This window comes from Centroberyx affinis, unplaced genomic scaffold (genome assembly GCF_046629955.1).
Source record: "Centroberyx affinis isolate AG114_WGS23_722 - 3 ecotype Tasmania unplaced genomic scaffold, CSIRO-AGI_Caff_v1 ptg000946l_1, whole genome shotgun sequence".
Taxonomy (NCBI): Eukaryota; Metazoa; Chordata; class Actinopteri; order Beryciformes; family Berycidae; genus Centroberyx; species Centroberyx affinis.
In genome coordinates, this window is record NW_027279520.1 from 836,149 (window position 1) to 842,561 (window position 6,413).

Consider the following 6,413-nt stretch of genomic DNA (forward strand, 5'->3'; position numbering starts at 1 on the left):
GAAAAAACAGTTTGCTGTTAATTACATGGGAAAAATGCCCAAATATTAACATTATATGGGAAGTTAAACCTGCTAGAAGCTGTTCAGCTGGTTGAATGCCCAACTAACCTTGAGGGCTGACTAAGACTCTTGACTAAGGCTTGCTTAGTCACCCAGAACATATATGAGAGGATGCAGTTTACCAGAAACTAATCTCATCTAAGGTCAGATTTAGGCTCTTTGTGCTTGATGCTGCTGATGAGGTTAAGCTCATGCTAGATGTGTGCCAAAGGCTAACTCCTAAGAGCAGCACTAACGTCCACTTAGCAGTCTTGTGGCTCAAACTGCTGATAAGAATTTAATATGGTGGATCTTAGTAGCCAATCAGATTGCATCCAGGAAGCAAAGGAACACTCTGGCTGCCATGCAGCCTTCACCCTAGTGCTGGCATTTAAACAAGATGAATTTAAGCAGTGTGTATGTGTGCGCATTTGTTTGCTTGTTGTTTAATGATGCCCTGCAGTTATCTCCTAGGTGATCTTATATGCAAATACATTGATTCCTGGCACAAGATTATGAATAAGCTGTAAACACCTCATTCAGTCTGGTTATGTAAGTGTACATTTTTCTGTTAAAGGCACCATATTTTGACTCACCACCAATGGAATGTATAGGAAATGGGGACTATACAATCCAGGGGTATTTTTTTAACAGAAATAATGTGATAAGGAACTTAACAACACTTTATGTAACTGTATGCACAGAAAAGCACTTGTATGATCATTTGCTCAAGTTAACTATACATTTAGGATTACAGTTTGGATGTTTAACAGTTAACAATCCAAATGAGAAACACTTAAAAATGATAATGACCAAAGCATTCGGACCGGTTTTGGACCACGTTGGCTTGCCTGCCTCCATCCCTGCCCGCCTCCCTCTCTCCGTTGTTCTGTCTTCCTGCCTCCCTTGACTGTCTGACAGGCAGATGTTTGGGCTGTGAGGTGAGGAGGTGACTCCACTGGGAGTCCTCTCCCCAGTAATTGGCTGTCACACACAGCTTCCCAAAGTTGGCAAATCGGATTTCTTGGCATCTGCGAGCACAGGGGGGTAAGGCCAGGGATAATATGGCAGGGTGAAGGCTTTAACTGCAGGTATAAGTGTGTGTGCTTAACCTCTTACTAGCTCTCTCTGTCCCTCTCTCACTTATCTACCTCTTCGCCTGCCTGTCTTTCTTTCACTCTTACTCTCTTTCCTTCCCCTGTCTGATCCTCTGTCTTGCTGTGTGTACAGTATACCTTGTTATTGCTCGGTCTCTGTCTGTTTTTCTTCCCGTGGTCACTTCATTCCTGTCACTGACTACCAGCTGACAGATCTGACCCTTTTCATATTTTCTCTGCATTCTCTCCACCGTCTTCTCATCTCTTCACAACAGATTCCTGATCTTCCCCTAGATTAGTGTTTTCACCAGCTCAGTTATCACTGGAGGTGCATTGGCAACAATAACTCTGGTCTAAGTAGTATTACCACTGCCAGACTCAGAAGGAGCAGGGGAGAACAAGAGGCAGGGAGGCAGAGTGGATATCCAGGCCTGCAGACTGTAGGTTATACCCCCAATCAAGGCTGAAGCGAAGAATAAGCCACATGGTGCCATAGAGTTCTGTCTATGAGAGGCCCATGACATTGGCTGTACTAGGGCTGGTGTTTACCTCCACACTGGGGCGACTGTTGACCTACTTCAGCAGACAGGATGAAAACAGGGTAGCGAGAGAGAGAGAGAGAATTGTGAAGAAGAGGAAGTAAGGAAGAGGAAAGCAGAAACTGGATCTTTTACAGTTATTGAAAAAAGGCATCTTTTCCCAAATATCGATATTTACATGATCATGCTAAATGTTAAAAACGGCAATGCTAAATAATAATGCTATGATCTGCAACAAGGCCGCAAAATCCAATAAATCTTGAGTCCTATGAGTTTTCTGAGAAGGAGAAATGTATACAGTAGGTTAGTAAACTCACAAATTAACAGGTAGACCGAAAAGTGTATCTCCTGCAACTGGCCATACCGTCGTTTAGACTGCTAGAACATCATGTGGGGAACTGAGTAACTTCATTCCCAGTCCTTTTCCCGACTTCTTCTAATATCCTCTGGAAATGCCGTCTCCTAAGCTCTCTTCACTGAGGGGTAAATCACTGTAATTCCTCATGAACTACACAATACTAATCCACCACCAGCTCAACAAGTCACTTAACTGGATAGTTCATAGCTTCTACCAAAAGCCTATTTGTTAGAAGGAACTGAAAAGATTGACCTGAACAGATGAGAATACCGATGTGTGTGTTCAGCCTGATCTCATGGTAATTTGTAGGACTTCATATGAAAAGCAGTTCATGTTGGTTTTGTAAGGTGACTCAATTTAAACAGGGAAATATGATCCTTAAATATGAAATATGAGCCCCGAGTCAGTAATATTAGTAACTAAAAGCACAGCACAAAAGCATAAAAAAACATTCTTGCCTGAACTTAAGTTAGTTAATTAGTTGTTACTTCACCCCAAGTAAAAGTAATTAAACCTTCCTCTGATCCTAACCGTGATATTGAAATATTTTACAATTAAGTGGACAAGTGAAGTTGTATTGGTAGCAGTGCCATGCTGTAAGGATCTGTTGCACTTCCATGAGAGTTCAAGGAATCTCATATAGGCAACAAGAGGCCAGCTGCAGTTAAGTTGTGATTGGATTTCATGGAGCTCTGTCTGTTCTGTTGTGCTGAATTTTCTCAGAAAAGCCTCCCTCTTTCCTCACACCTTGGTGTCCAGACAGGATAAGAGCAAAATCTCTTTTCATCTTCACACAGTTGCTGTGTCCAGACTAGGAGTGCAACTATTTCTGCAGGGCAGTGGAAATGAGGTTTCATGGATAAAGACTAAAGATGGTTAAAGGTTGTGTGAAATGGGTGGTGTGACATAAATTTTGGAAAGGTGTGAAATATCTCTCAATAGGTTTCAGAAACACTTTCAGATACACTCATTAGTCCACAAGTGCAATACAAAGCATCCGTGCTCTTGGCCGATCCTGTCAGCTTGCTACCATAGCAAGCAAAGTAGCCAGTGGCTTAACTGTATCAACTGTATTTGTTGTGATAGAATATGTAAGAATATGATAGAATAACAATGATAATAAATAGTTATTTAGTTAAGAAATACTTGTGAATGATAGCAAATGCATCATTTCCTTTGCCTCCTAAGCTAGCAAACTAACGTTATCAGTAGAGTTGCCAACCCTCTCTTGTAATAAAGAATCATTCTGTAATGGAGAGAAAACTGTTGCAGTCCTTAATGAATCAATAAGGAACACAGTTCTGCTCTGCATTTTTACGTTGAAAGGTAAGAAAATTGCTCCATTTCCCCACAGGGATCATTAAAGTTCCATTGTATCTTATCTTAAAAGCACAGTTATGAATAAATTAAGGACTGAAAATTCCCTAGCAAAAACTTCATTATAGAAAACAAATCAGTAGAAATGGGGAACAGACAGGCTTTCCCTTTCAATTCTTCACTCTGTATTTTGCAGTGTGTGTGTGCATGTGCATGTGTGCGCGTGTGTATTGTTTTCAATGAGTGAGCATGTGTTGGTTACAAGAATTTTGTTCGGTATTTAAAAACCAGATGAAATGAATCAATATGATGAAAAAGAAAGACGGGGACAAACTGCAGGTAGATGCTGTTCCCCTTTGTGTCATTATTTTGCTGCACAGTGTGCACTTTGCAGGCTACATGTGTCACTGGTTGCCTTGCTGATGGGTTAGTCACACAGGACCTTAAATGAGCATCATCCTACGATAGCCCCCTTGCTAGTTAAAAAAAAAGAAAAGAAAAAAAGAATATACAGTACATGCAAAATATAAACAATATTTGGCGATGTAAATTTAGGAGATTTTTCAATTGCCCAGGCAAGCATTGATTCACAGTAGAACAGAATTATACTGTAGCTGCTGTGGAGTTTGCCTCATTCCATTCATATTAGATACAAGGGATGGATAAATTTAACCTTTATTCAACCAGGTCCCAACCAAGTCCCACTGAGATTACAAATATTTTTTTCAAGTGAGACATGACCAAGCAGCACAGAAAATTACAGACATGAGAGCACCAAATAATAATACACATAACAAATATAACAAAGTATGAAATGCAATACGGTTTTTAGTAAGGACAGAGGAAGAGAGAGAGAAAGAGATGGGGTTGATAGATAGATAGATAGATAGATAGATAGATAGATAGATAGATAGATAGATAGATTGTGTCCGAAGCTTAGTAAGTTGATCGATCGATCGATCAACTAACTAAGCTTGGGACACAATAAACAACATAGACAAAAACACAAAAAAGAGAATAATGAGCTTTTACTATTAATTTTGTCTAGGACAGTTCTACTCTCCCAAAGCCAGAACAAATGGTACTAAAACTTGAGGCTGTGAATGAATGGGGCTGCTCTAAAGAGAATGAACTGGCATCTTTCCCAATTCGTTCTCTGTGGAGCAGCTCCGGATTTTACATCTTGATAACAATACAGGTTCAGGTAGTAGTTTTCTGGTAAAGGTGACTGTGAGAGCAGCCAGGGGGATTGTCTGGGGTCAGGGTTGCATTTTCTAGTTCAGAGCAGATAGCACTAAAAATCATACAAAACGTCAGACTTTGTGCGGGTCCACAAAATGTATATGCCATTAACCGACTGTGGAGTGGCTTCAGATATTACAGGTCGAAGATCTTGTTTCTTGTTCTGAGTTGTTGATGCTCACAAATATTGATTGAAAAGCCCCAGAATAAGGGGATAATATGAATTCTTTAGTGTTATTCCACTTTTGTCCCTTATTTTCCTTTGGCAAAGTTGACAACATTAGATATCAGCTCTAATAACAAGTGGCAAACCTCTGTTAGCTGCTTTGCTAGCCGAGTCATGAAGTGGGGCCATTTTCCCATAACATTTAAATGTTTATGCAATGCCGGCTTACGAGTCTGTGAGACTGAGCTGAATTCTTTCACTAACACCGCAGCAGGAACACATTTCTTTCTATGATCAAGCAAAAGGGATTTTTATATGGCTAGATGAAAGCTAAAAAGTTTAACTGGTTTGATAACACCAAAGAAGCCAGTAGTGTACTGTGTCAGTATGGGAATCCTCTGGCCTGAGGCTATCCTGGCAACATGAATGCACCCCAGTGGTAGCACAGCGTGTTCAAGTGTGAGATAATCTGATGCAATCTTCGACCACCACACTTTGTACTCTGCCTCAGGTGACCATGTGTTTCCATAACCAAACTATCTGAGGTTTTACACTGTACAGCACATCCGTGAAATGTGTGTGTTGGATTGTTTCAGGCGAATGTACAAGGCAAGTTTGCCATTCCCAAGTAAGGGAATGCTCTGAGCTTCCATGAATAAGTGAGAGAACCAAGCACAGGTAGGACCAGAGAGAGAGAGAGAGAGAGAGAGAGAGAGAGAGAGAGAGAGAGAGAGAGAATTGTGAAGGAGAGGAAGTCAGGAGGAGGAAAGCAGAAACTGGCTCTTTTACAGTTATTGAGAAAAGGCTTTTTTTTCCCAAAGAAAGGAAGAAAGAATGAGAGGGATGTAAAAATGCCTTGGGATATTTGGCAGGCATGGTGAGTGTGTTTGATCCCAAGGTATTTTTCTGGTATAATTGGGTGTGAGCATCTTGGATTTTGGGTAAAGTACACACACGTGCACACATACACAAACACACAAACACATGCATGCACTAAAACATTTATTAGCTGAATAAATAAAATGAATTGTCTATGCACGATTTTCCACAGACTGTGTGTGTGTGTGTGCAGATTTGTGCACAGTAGAGATTTGACTTAACATCCCCTCTCCCTGGAACTTGAGTAAACCTTAAAAATGAAACGGATTCGCAAGTTAATAATTAATAAGTGGTATGTGAAGGTGGTATCATTTGTTGATCACAGGTGAGTGAGAAGAGTGCCAGGAGAGCTCAACTGCACGCAGGAGCTAACATGTCAGTTCACAAGCAGCGAGGCTCCAAGGAATTGTGCCTCTGCCAGAGATGTGTACATATAAACTATTCTGTTTCCATTGTCTCTCTGCAAAAGAACATCATCCTCAGCAGTTGTTTTGGGTGTGGGGGAAACTGCGTCGGGTGAGCTGCTCTCGAACCCCCGAGAGCAAATCAAAATGTATGCCTTGCTTTTGCTGGAGTTGGTGTGCAGGAAAACAGAGATAGGGAGAGCGAGGTTTCAGTAGTCAGCTGTGTTTGATGTGAATGATCTTGATCATTGGTCCATCATCTTTGATTAGTAGAGAGAATCAGTTGAGTCGTATAAATCCCGCTTCTCTCCAAGCCTTTTCCCCCCTCCCCCTGTGATTCTTCTCTCCACCTGTTCATCACATAAAGGTCAG